This window comes from Hemiscyllium ocellatum, chromosome 8 (genome assembly GCF_020745735.1).
Source record: "Hemiscyllium ocellatum isolate sHemOce1 chromosome 8, sHemOce1.pat.X.cur, whole genome shotgun sequence".
Lineage (NCBI taxonomy): Eukaryota > Metazoa > Chordata > Chondrichthyes > Orectolobiformes > Hemiscylliidae > Hemiscyllium > Hemiscyllium ocellatum.
The window spans coordinates 59,018,070-59,030,893 of record NC_083408.1 but is presented as its reverse complement, the minus strand read 5'-3'; positions in this window follow the sequence as shown (position 1 = coordinate 59,030,893).

Below are 12,824 nucleotides of genomic sequence, written 5' to 3'. Positions count from 1 at the left end.
TTTGGCTAGACAAGCCGGAGGCTGGAAGAACACAGCAAGCGAGGCCACATCAAAGCTGGAGAAGACACTGTTTTTGGGTGTAACCCTTCTTCAGGACTGGAGTGGGACTAAGGGGAGCTGCAGATAAAGGGGAAGGTGGGGTCAGGGTGGTGAAGTGGGGATACGTGAAGACAGGTAGAGGGGATGACCTAGTTGGTCAATGACCAGAATGAATCCGGGAGGGGGCTCGGAAGTGAGTCGGGGGAATGGAAAGGAGATTATTTGAAACTGGAAAACTCGATGTTAAGTCCTCCAGACTGTAGGCAGCCCAGGCGGAAGGTGGGGTGTTGTTCCTCCAATTTGCAGTTTTTGTGTGGCAGTGGAGGAGATCAAGGATGGTCATGTCGGACAGGGAGTGGGAATGGGAATTAAAATGGGCGGTGACTGCGAGGTCCGGTCAGCCCCTGCAGGCCCGGCTGAGATGTTTGGTGAATTATTCCTTAAGTTTACGTTTGGTCTCCCAATGTAGAGAAGACCGCATTGGGAGCACCTGATATGGTAAATTAGGTTGGAAGAGAGGCAGGTGAACCTCTGTCTCACTTGGAAGGACTGTTTGAGGTCCTGGATGGAGGTGAGGGGGGTGGTGTGTTGGCAGGTTTTGTCTTTTCTGGTTGCAGCTCAACAAATAGTTTTTCAGTTTCATATCTGAGAGGCCCTCCTGTACATTTTGGTGGCCTGTGGAGTAAATGTCATCTATACATTAATTATTGTGCAGGACTTGAAAGCAATCCTGAGGCTTGTTGGCTGGAATTAACCATTTTCATTTTAAAAAAATTTGGGAGTACACACATGAGATTATCTGCATTCAATATTCCTTCAGTCTGTATGAAGGCATTCAGATAATTAGTTGAATTTCATTCAATTGAATAGAATCACTATTCAAGTAGCACATCATTCAGGAATGATCATTAAGTCTCCACTAATTGAGACCAAAATTACTAAAGCCTGCAGTTGTTTGGAAAATCTTATGGAATAAGTCACTGTAAATTTACCTTAATGCAATTTCTCACTAAAAACTGTGTGTACCATGAGCTGTATTTTTAATGGTGTGGGTAGCAACTTTCTTTTCAGCCCTCCACCCTAAAAGAATTTTGTACTACCATTGCCAAATATGCTTTTCAACTTTGTCTTTTGGTGAGTAAGTCTTCAAATGTTGCTGATCTCTTAGTGTTTTAAGCAAGTGATGACCTTATTTGATTTACTGCAATACTAATCAAATGTTAAAAACAAAGTGATTATTATTTGAACAATTTATCTTTTTGTGAGAATTTGTGCTGGCTGCTGTTAGACTGGAATTATTGTGTGCAACTAGGGTCAGTTTGAGTCTGTCTGTTTAACCAGTGTCTATTTTTGTACATTGACATATGGTTGGCACACTTGCCAGAAATGCCATATAAAAATGAGAGCGTTAGAAAATTAAAATTATTTCAAAAGTTAGAAGTATTTTCTATTATCTTTATTTGACATTGAAAAATTTTTATTTCCCTGTCTCAATTAGTTTATGATGGCAAACTATACTGTACTTAAGTAATTGTGCATTGCTGGTTTTCTTCCAAATGTAGCCCCATCTCTTAATTCGCAATAGCCAAATCCTGCAATATTTTAGCAATTTACATCCTGCATTATTCAATCACTGTCAATTTGTGTTGTTCAATGCTCTTTAAAATGAATACATTAAATTTTGTTCTTTTTTTATCAATGACTGATTACTGTCTCCACAACAAGCATACAATTGTAGATAAATACAGTTGGTTGCATTTAAATAAATTAAACTTCTGCAGACCAGAGGTGGAATATATGTGTTACTTAATGCTGCCTCAGGATTGAATCTGGATAGATGAACAAAAAAAATCTAACCTGTAACTTGAATAAGCCTGAGTTCAGACAGATCCTATAAAAGAATAATGCAAAACCTCACCACCTTAATTGTTTAATTTGTGATCCAACTCTCCCTTTGTATATTAATCTATATATAAATTATATATGATGGCAGTGATCATGAGTATTATTTGGAAAATCTAAATCAGATGATTCAAACAGTGCATTTGAAAAGTTAGTGCTGGCTTTTGTACAATAAGCAAACAAAACTAAAATAGTTTGGCTCTAAAATGATACTGACTTTTCTTCTTGGATCGATTTTTCTTATAATCGAATGGATTTGATTCATCTTTGGGAGCATTTTAGCAAACATTGATCAACAAAGACTAGTTTTTGCAAGGTACCTGCAGTCACATTTGCATCCAAATTACTCCAGGACATTAAATTCTTTAACATTTTGGCCCAAAGATGACAATTTTCCTCTTATATTAGTTGATTTATCACTGATGTGGTAATAATGAATGTTCCAGCATGTTTGATGTTGGAATGGAGAACAGAGGCTGATTAATTCACGAGGCACAGCCAAGTGCTTTAATCTGCTCAAGCTCCCCCATTCTAGTCTAAAAATGCTAGAACATTCATTATCACTATTAGTGGATAGATGAAATTCAATTATAATGCAACTATTATGCCCTGGCAGTTGAGTTTGTTTTCAGGATGCAAGACTTTTATCATGTATTCATTTTCTGTTCTTCCTCTGTCCAGCAGGTCAATGTGCTGCATCTGTTGTGTAGTTGAGGAGAGTTAATAATCTTTCTGGTTTTGATTGCCATTTTGCTCATTTTCAACCAACGTCACTAGTTTTCTGCAATGTGAGAGAGCCAAATGGATAGGTCCCCACAGGTTGGCAGCTGTGCATCCATGTGTTGATGCAAGGAAACTGGATCCCTCCTGGCCCTAGGCTAAAGCTTTCAAAGAACCTGGAAGGCTTTGCCTTCAGATAAGGTGTGCTGTTTGACTGACAGTTGGGCATGCTCTGGCAGTAATGAGCCTATCCAATAGGCAAAGGCCTCCACTGCTGCTGAAGGAGTAATCTCTGACGAAAAAACGTCTGGCATGAATCTCAAAGGCAAACATGTCCAGAAATGCAATTTTGCCTAGGCTTGCAATCTGAAGCTGACACACCAAATCAGTAACATGGGAAATAGACTTAACACATAGTTGACCACTATGGAGCACACCATCATCTTACAAGACCGAGGTCTATGATTCTTTTACCTTGGTTGGAACACTTAAAACAGTTGTCTATTAAAAAGAAGATAATTGATTCTGAGGGATGGCGGTTTTATGTGCTGGTAATTTTGTTTCAAAGTGAGGACCTCATACATGTCAATAATTTAGCCATGAAATGCTTATTTAGATCATAATACATCACAGCTTTTCTTTCTTTACACAGTAAACGTTTTATTATCTGGCATTGATGGAACCAGGAATGTGCTGATTCATCGATATCTCGGATAATCAATAGGTCCATGTACTCCGTGTAAAAATATGCTACGTTTAGATCAGAGTGGTGCTGGAAAAGCACAGCAGGTCAGGCAGCATCCGAGGAACAGAAAATGAGCAGAAACGTCGATTTTCCTGCTCCTCGCATGCTGCCTGACCTGTGCTTTTCCAGCACCAGTCTGATCTAAACTCTGGTTTCCAGCATCTGCAATCCTCACTTTTGCCTAGTAAAACACCCACTAAGTACTGTAATAGAAACAATGCAGGTGGTTTACACATCACTTATATTTTATTTACAGCATATATCACCTAAGTAATAATGCAACTTTGCCTTAAATAAAACTTAAAGGAGAGATCCTTCTTACCCGCACCCTCGACTGACTACTCGAATATTGTGCTAGATCGCAGTCTTTGAGGAGAAATCAACTCGAAATTGAATCAACTGTTGAGATTTCATGTGATCATACAGCAAGTATATTTACATTAAGAAAAATAAATTTAACAAACTATAATAATTGTTATATCATAACAGAATGATAAGTAAACTTTGTGTTATTTGAGGTATATAATTTTTGTGGTTTATCATGATTCTAGTTTCGTAATGTGTTGGATTGTTGTAATTACAAAATCGAACAAGCTGAGAACATCTTTAATTAAAGGAAGAATCAGTGGGTGTGTTGTGTCACAGAGGTGATGTACCTATCGGAAGTCCAGCATATTATTCATAATGTTGCTTAAGTGTAAGTCAAGTCTGTAAATGTTCCAATTTCAAATATGCAACAGTCATCTATACACAAAGTATAACAATTTATTAAAATAGACTGATATTTCAAATTAACTTTAGATAGTAACAATATACTTGGCTGATCCTTGGGATGAAGCAGTGGTGTTATGAGGAAAGGTTAAGCAGATTGGTCAATGCTCTCATATTTAGTAAATGTGAAGTGGTATTATTGAAGCATAAGATTCTGAGGGGGCTTCAGGGGTCAATAACAAGAGAATATTTTACCTCCAGGGTGAATATGGAAAAGGGACAGATTGAATATTAATATTTGATAATTCAGTAACCAGTCAATTCTGGAAACCTATATACAACCCCCTTTTGGTAATGATGACACTAGAGTTGTAAACCCATAGTAAACCTTTTGGTGGCAGTAAACTCTGACAGAAAATGGGTTGCATGCAATGACGTGATTTAAAATCAACATCTTTGAATTGAGAATATTTAAAGTATAACTTTTGCTATTCATTGAAATTATTAAAAATCCTTTTCTTCCTAAATATATTTTCAGTTTATCATTTTTAAAGGGGAGATGCAATGTTCCTTAATTCATTGCTCATGACTGCAGTACAGGCTTATATCCAGAAGGTGGTAAGTATGAGCTAATACTGAACAAACAGAACTTGAGAATTAGAAGTGTAGTCGTGGGGTGGGAAGAGAATTCTCACTTCACAATTCAATAATTGGAAATGTAAGAGTTTTGTTAAGCTACAAGGTGCTATTTATTACCCATTTGATGGGGTAGTGATGGTAGATCCAAGTTGTTCTTGCAAAGCTTTTCTACTCAAGGACCATAAAGGTTTCCAAGTGCCGAGTTGTTGATGCTAGCAGCGGTTCTGACATTTAGAAAGCTGTAGTCAACGTTGAATTCTACACACCAGTATTTAATCACATTTTCTGTTTAGCAGGCCAACTGCTGTCATGTTTTTGATCTTTTCTATATGTGACATTCTGTTATACATCCAGTTATTTTTGATATTTAGAGTCATAGAGATGTACAGTATGGAAACAAACCCTTCGGTCAAACCCTTCCATGCCGACCAGATATTCCAACCAAATCTAGTCCCATTTGCCAGCACTTGGCCCATATCCCTCTAAACCCTTCCTATTCATATACTCATTCAGATGCCTTTTAAATGCTGTAATCGTAACAGCCTCCACTTCCTCTGGCAGTTCATTCCATAAATGCACCACCCTCTATGTGAAAGAGTTGCCCCTTAGGTCCCTTTTATATCTTTCCCCTGTCACCTTAAACCTATGCCCTCCAGTTCTGGACGACTCCACCCCAGGGAAATGACCTTGTCTATTTACCTTATGCGTACCCTTCATGATTCTATAAACCTCCATAAGGTCACTCCTCAGTCTCCACTCCAGTCTGTCCAGCCTCTCCATATAGCTCAAATCCCCCACTCTGGCACCTTCCTTGTAAATCTTTTCTGAACCTTCCAAGTTTCACAACATCCTTTTGGTAGGAAGGAGACCAAAATTGCACACACTGTTTCAAAAGTAGCCTAACCAATGCCTTGTACAGCCACAACATGACCTCCTATACTCAATGCTCTGTCCAATAAAGGAAAGCATACCAATCACCACCTTCACTATCCTATTTACCTGCGACTCTACTTTCAAGGAACTATGAACCTGCACTCTAGGGCTTCCAGTATGAAAAGCAACCTTCCACCACAACCCTCCGTCTTCTACCTTTGAGCCAGTTCTGTATCCAAATGGATAGTTCTTCCTGTATTCTGTGAGACCTAATCTTGCTGACCAGTGTCCCATGAGGACCTTTGTCAAATACCTTACTGAAGTCCATATAAATCACAGCTTCTGCTCTGTCCTGATCAATTCTCTTGGCTACTTCAAAAAACTCAATCAAGCTTGTGAGACATAATTTCCCATGCACAAAGCCATGCTGACTATCCCTGACCAGTCCTTGCCTTTCCAAATACATGCAAATCCTGTCCCTCGGGATTCCCTCCAAAAACTTTCCCACCACTGATGTCAGGCTCAGAGGTTTGTAGTTCCCTGGCTTTTTCTTACTACCTTTCTTAAATGGTTGGCACCATGTTGGCCAACTTCCAGTCTTCCGGCACCTCGCCTGTGACTATCAAGGATATAAATATCTCAGCAAGGGACCTAGCAATCACTTCCCTAGCTTCCCATAGAGTTCTAGGGTACATCCGATCAGGTCCTGGGGATTTATCCACTTTTATGCATTTCAAGACATCCAGCACCACCACCTCTGTAAAATGGACAATTTTCAAGATGTCACCATCTATTTCCCCACATCCTATACCTTCCGTGTCCTTCTCCACAATAAACACTGATGCAAAATACTTGTTTTGTATTTTCCCTATCTCCTGTGGCTCCATACATAGGCTGCCTTGCTGATCTTTGAGAGGCCCTATTCTCTTACCCTTTTGTCTTGAATGTATTTATAAAATCCCTTTGGATTCTCCTTAACCCTGTTTGCCAAAGCTATCTATGTCTCCCTTTTGCCCTCCTGATTTACCTCTTAAGTATACTTCTACTGCCTTTATACTCTTCTAAGGATTCATTCAATCTCCGCTGGCTACCTTACATATGCTTCCTTCTTTTTCTTAATCAAAAATTCATAGTCATCTAGATTTCCCTACATCTAGCAGCATTTCCTTTCACCCTAACAGGAATGTACTGTCTCTGGATTCTTGTTATCTCATTTTTGAAGGCCTCCAATTTTCCAGTTGTTCCTTTACCTACGAACCTCTGCCCCCAATTAGCTTTTGAAAGTTCTTGCCTAATACTGTCAAAATTAGCCTTTCTCCAACTTAGGACTTCAACTTTTAGATCCATAATAATCCAAATTAAGGTTCAAGTAATTCCTAAGAATTCGAAAAAGCAATCTGCTGATGAATGAAGCTAACTGGGAGGTGAGAGATGGCCTTTTCAGTGTCTTACAACTTGTATGTGAATCTGCAGATACACAGTAGCTCAGGATGTGAAATTGTGACTCACAGTAACATATCCACTCCCATGCCATGGACACTGCTGTAAATAAGTGAAATAGATTTTATGCACATATTTTGTGTTTTGTAATGTGCCTCCATTGTATTTTGCTGGAAAAATCGTTTTGCTTTCATGAAGAGAAGTTGGACCATATTTAGTCAGGAGTGTAATTTGCTACAGCTCATAGAGACACTTTATTAAAAAGTCTGCTTTGGCTTGAAAAAATGTAATGTGCTGTCCTAAATCCTGTCTTGATTCCAACTCGTTGTTTAACAAATAGTGGCAATAACACTCTGAATATTGCATCAGCTATTTACAAAAATACCATGTAAAGATTATAAATACCCAGCAATCAGGGAAGGTATTTAATAGTTTAACTATTCATTTCCTTCTCAAATGCCCCAGAATTCACCTGAAACCTATTTGAAATGAGCAATCTTTAGCATATTAATTCATTGGTCTATAGAATGAAAATTCGCTTCAATTTAAATGAAAAAATATGTATCCAAAGTGGTTTGTGCATGTAATTTATGTCATCAAGAAGATTAAACAAAACATCTTTTTTTTTGCCCACTGCCCTGTATCCTTTCCTCCCAAAAGCATAGAGATTGAGCATTGCTTTCAGCCCACACAAAATAACCAATTGTAAGTACAGAGCTGGATAATGTGGGTAGTTGTGTCCTCAAAGTATAATGGAGGTGGGAGAAAAAAATCACTTTAGCATTTAATTTTTAAATATTTTAAGCAAGGTTTTGTATTCAATTTTGCTGCCCCTTCCAAAGCAAAGGTTGCTAAGGAAAATGTTAGTTGCTATATTCTGTGTATCAATTAACATATTTGAATGCAGTAATAAGTGTGCTCTATTCTCAGTTCTGTCTCTATTACAGTCTCTCTCGATGGGATTCTTTGTTCTTCCCTGAATATGGAGATATTAATAAGGTCTAACCCACAGCACAGAGATGTCATACACAGTATTCAATGCCATCCAGTTCAGTCACAGACATTTCTTCACCTATTTAAAATTTTCTTTCCCATCTAACTAATAAATAACAAAATTCAGTTTTATGAAGATACAAAATTGTTACTAAACATTTTTTTGCCAATGCATTTAATTATCTGAAAATCACAATTTCATAAGACATTTTTTACTTGCGAGTAACACGCTAAATATTGCAGATGTTGGAATTCTGAATTATAACTCAATGTTAGAACTACACTGCAAGTCTAACCGAATCTGTGGAGAGAGAAACAGAGTTCACATCAGATCTGTTATAGAAATAGTGGTGAGGTTTGGAGAATTTTGAAAGTTGCAGATTGGAATGGACCAAGAACATAGAAATGGTATGCATTAGGGACCAATGCAATCAAATTCTGGACATTTTGAGAAGATAATTGTCCCTTATTTCTTGTTCTCCACGGTTGCTACTGAATATTTCAGCATTTTCTGTTTTTTTATTTAACTAATGATTCAGTTGTTCTGAGAGTGATTTAACTCAGGTGGCTGGATTGTTGTACGTGATGCAGATGGACACCTGGAATGCAGGTTCAATTTATACTAGATTTTTTGTTTCAAAAATATACATTATTCATAAAAATATCTTTATATACACAGTCACTTATGCAGTTCAGTTCTGTACAGTAGCATATGAAGAAACAAAACAAGCATTGGAGTTTGACTCAATCCAGAAAGCAAACCATCGGCATTTCTTACTTTTACAAGACTATATTTACATACATCTGAGGCGCTAGGAGGGTCCGATAACAACTGATCAGAACCCCGTTTAACTTTGGCAGAAAGATCTTAGACTGTGGTATTTCCGCACTGCATATTAGCAGCAACTGCCCCAAGCTTTAATGCGTCCTTCAGCCCGTAATCCTGGACCTTGGAATGTGCCAATCTGCAACACTTAGCCAAGATCAACTCCTTGTTTTGGAAGTGTACCAACTGAGGTTACAATGAAGATCCCACCTTCTCAGATACCACTTTCCTGAGGCATGGTTGCCCTTCAGATTAAGCTTACCACCAGTCACCTTTCTCTAATGAGAAAGATCACAGCTATGGTGATTTTCACTTATATTTTCAGCAGTAAGAAAAATCCATTATTTATGATCCAAAGAAGATCATCAACCTTACGGGAAGGGCTGACTGATTAATCTTTGGTGGCTGGCCAATACGATATGCAGGGGTAGCCAAATATGTAATAGGTCCATGCAAAAAGTCACTAATTCTATCATCAACTCCCAGGGACAGAGGTCTGCAAATCAATTCTAAGTGACATTTGATCATGCCTGCAGTGCTGACAAGTTGGTAGCATCAGTGTTGCAAAGGCTATTGTAACACCAAGATAGGTCTTCAGCTTCCTCCTCTAGCACTGATCTCATGCGCTACAATTTGATTTGCACACTTATCTTGCAAATATCTCAGAGTAGAAACCACCTAGTCCATGGTTCAACAATGCCAGGTTCCCCTCCAAACTGCCCCAGAATAGCAACGGGTGTTCTTCCTCACTGGTAACTTCCAAAGACCAAGCAAATTTGGTGGAGAAGACTCAATGGGTCGACTGGCCTAATTCTGCTCCTATATCTTAGGGTCTTATGGTCTGAGTAGAGACTCCAGCAAAAGTTAGCAGCTTTTTCTTTAATTCACTCATGGAATGTAGGCATCTCTGGTAAGGCAAGTAATAATTGCTGTGGGTCTGGAGTCCTTTGTAGGCCAGACCAGATAAGGACAACAGATTTTCTTCCCTAATGAACATTAGTGAATCCAGGTGGGTATTTGCATCAATTGACAATGATTTAGTGGTCATCATTAGACCTCTAATTTCAATCCACCATCTTCTGTGGTGGGATTTGAGCCTGGAGCCCTGGGACATTAGCTGAGGTTCTGGATTAATAGTATAGTTATAATACCACTAGGCCACTGCCTCCTTGATGTGGGAGGATGTGGGTTCAATGCAGGAAAACAGTCAATGACCTATGCCACACTGCAAGTGTGAGTAGAACAATAGCATTTGGTTAAAGTGGATCTCATGAGGGCAACAAGCAATGTGGGAATTGAGAAGGCAGGTGACAGAATGCAATGTAAGGAACAGCAATACACGTATTGTAAGGCCAGGATGCATCAGGTTAATGTTTCCCTCAAAGTACCAGTGGTGTGAGTGTCTGGTGAGGACAGAGTTCACAGGAGGTCCATTGATCTGCCAGAGAGGTGTATGAATCATTGTAGAATGATAGAATCCCTACAGTGCAAAAGAGGACATGTGACCTATCAAGTCTGCACCGACCTCCTGAAAAGCATTTCACTGAGGTTTACCACCCTATGTAAAATGGTGTTAACGTGTTGCAGACTACTTTAATCCTCAAGACCTCTTAGACCCACATGTGTTGCTTTGCAGGAGTAGGCCAGGCACTGGCCTGGCACATTATCAACACATTGATGGTTTGCTTATGTGTAAACCTTCTGTGTCCTTCGGATACATTGATGTGTTCCTCAGCTGGAGCCTGAGAGCTTTTCACTGATGCCTTAGTCAGATAGTTCTTGGAGACATGGGAAGACCTTGAATAGCTGTGGCATATGTGAATTGCAAAGACAAAGAACCAGGAGAAGTCCTTTGGAACGAAATGTGTACCTGGAGAAACTATTTATATAGATAGTTGATACATTGGTTGTGATCTTCTAGAGTTCCCTAGATTCTACAAATGTTCCAGCAGATTGGAAACCAACAAATGTAACTCCTGTATTCAAGAAAAGAAGAAGTGAGAAAGAATAGAAAACTATCGGCCAGGTGGTCCAATATATGTTAATGTTTCAAGTTCAATGTGACTTCTTCATAACTGAGCTCAACTCCTCTGAATTGAGTTCAGTTCTGAAGAACAGGCATACCAAACTCAAAAAGTTAACTCCGTTTTTCTCTCTTCACAGATACTGACAGACTGCTGAAGTACTGCAACATTCTCTGTGTCTATTTCAGATTTCCAGCCTCTGCAGTATTTTACTTTTAGTCTAATATCTGTGATTATGAAAGCACTGGAATCCATTATTAAGGATGTAGTAGCAGAACCCTGAGAAAATCACTTTTAAAAAGCTAGGAAGAGTCAGCATGTTTTTGTGAAAGGAATTTTGTATTTGATAAAGTATTAGAATTCTTTGAGGATATAACAAGCAGAATGGATAAAGACAATCCAATAGATTTTGTGACTTTGTATTTTCAAAGGTATTTGATAAATTTCCACATGGAATGTTACTACACAAAGTTGAAATTCATGGCGTTCAATTGATGTATCAAAATGGATAGAGGGTTACCTGACTAACAGGACATGATGTTGAAGTAAATGGCTAAGTCACAAACTGCAACTATGGAATGCCATTGGGAAGAATGCTGGGGCTTCAACTATTTCTGATCTATATTAATGATAAAGGGACAATCTTATGTTTGCCAAATTTACTGATGATACGGGATAGCAAAACAATTGATGTGGAGGGTACAAAAAGTCTCCCAAGGGGTTTAGACACTATAAATGAATGGGCAATAATTTGGCAGATCAGATATAACCTGGGAAAATGTGTGGTTGTCTACTTTGTCCAGAAGAGCAGATACAAGGAATATTATTAAAATGAAATAAAACTGTAAAATACTATTGTACAGAAGGATCTGGATGCCCTTGTATATGAATTTCAAAAAGGTAGCATGCAACTGCAGCTTTTAGTTAGGAACCCAAATGGAATATTGGTCCTTAGTGTAAAGGGGATGGAATTTAGAAGTATGGAAGTCTTGTATGATTCTTAGATGGCTTTACTGGGTAGATACTGACTGAATGTTTCCCATCAAAAATCCTGAAATAGGGAACACATTTTAAAATTATGATAGTGTTCATGAAAGGAGGAGATTAGGAAAAAAATATTCTAAAGAGTGTTGTTGGTCTCTGGATTCTCTTCCACTGACTGAATCATTGAATGTATTTAAGAATGAGTTGGCCAAATTTTGATCTATATGGGAATCTAATGTTGTGGAAACAGATAGGAAGATTGAGTTAATACTATGACGAAGTCAATTCATGATCATACTGAATACATGATCAGGCTGAAGGGACTGAATCATCTATTCCTGTTCCTATTTCTTTTTCGAACAGCCAAGTTTCTGGTATTGAGACTGGCTCTAATGCAACGAGGGATACACTGGCTTCCAAGAGATCAATTGTGTTGGGGATTCTGTAGTCTGAGGTATAGACAGACATTTCTGTGGCCAGCAGCAAAAAAGCAGAATGGTGTGTTGCTTCCCTGGTGCCAGGATCAAAGCTGTCTCAGAGAGGGTGCAGAATGTTCTCATGGGGGAGAGGGGCCAGCAAAACGTCATTGTGCACATTTCAACCAATGACATAGGAAGGGACAAGGTTGAGATACTGAAGGGAGATTACAGAGAGTCAGGCAGGAATGTAAAAAGGAGGTCCTTGAGAGTAGTAATATCTGGATCGTTCCCGGTACTACGAGCTAGTGAGGGCAGGAATAGGAGGATAGAGCAGATGAATACATGGCCGAGGAGTTGGTGTATGGTGTATGGTGTATTTTTTGGATCATTGGAATCTCTTTTGGGGTAGAAGTGACCTGTACAAGAAGGACGGGTTGCACCTAAATTGGAAGGGGACTAATATACTGGTAGGGAAATTTGCTCGAGTTGCTCGGGAGGATTTAAATTAG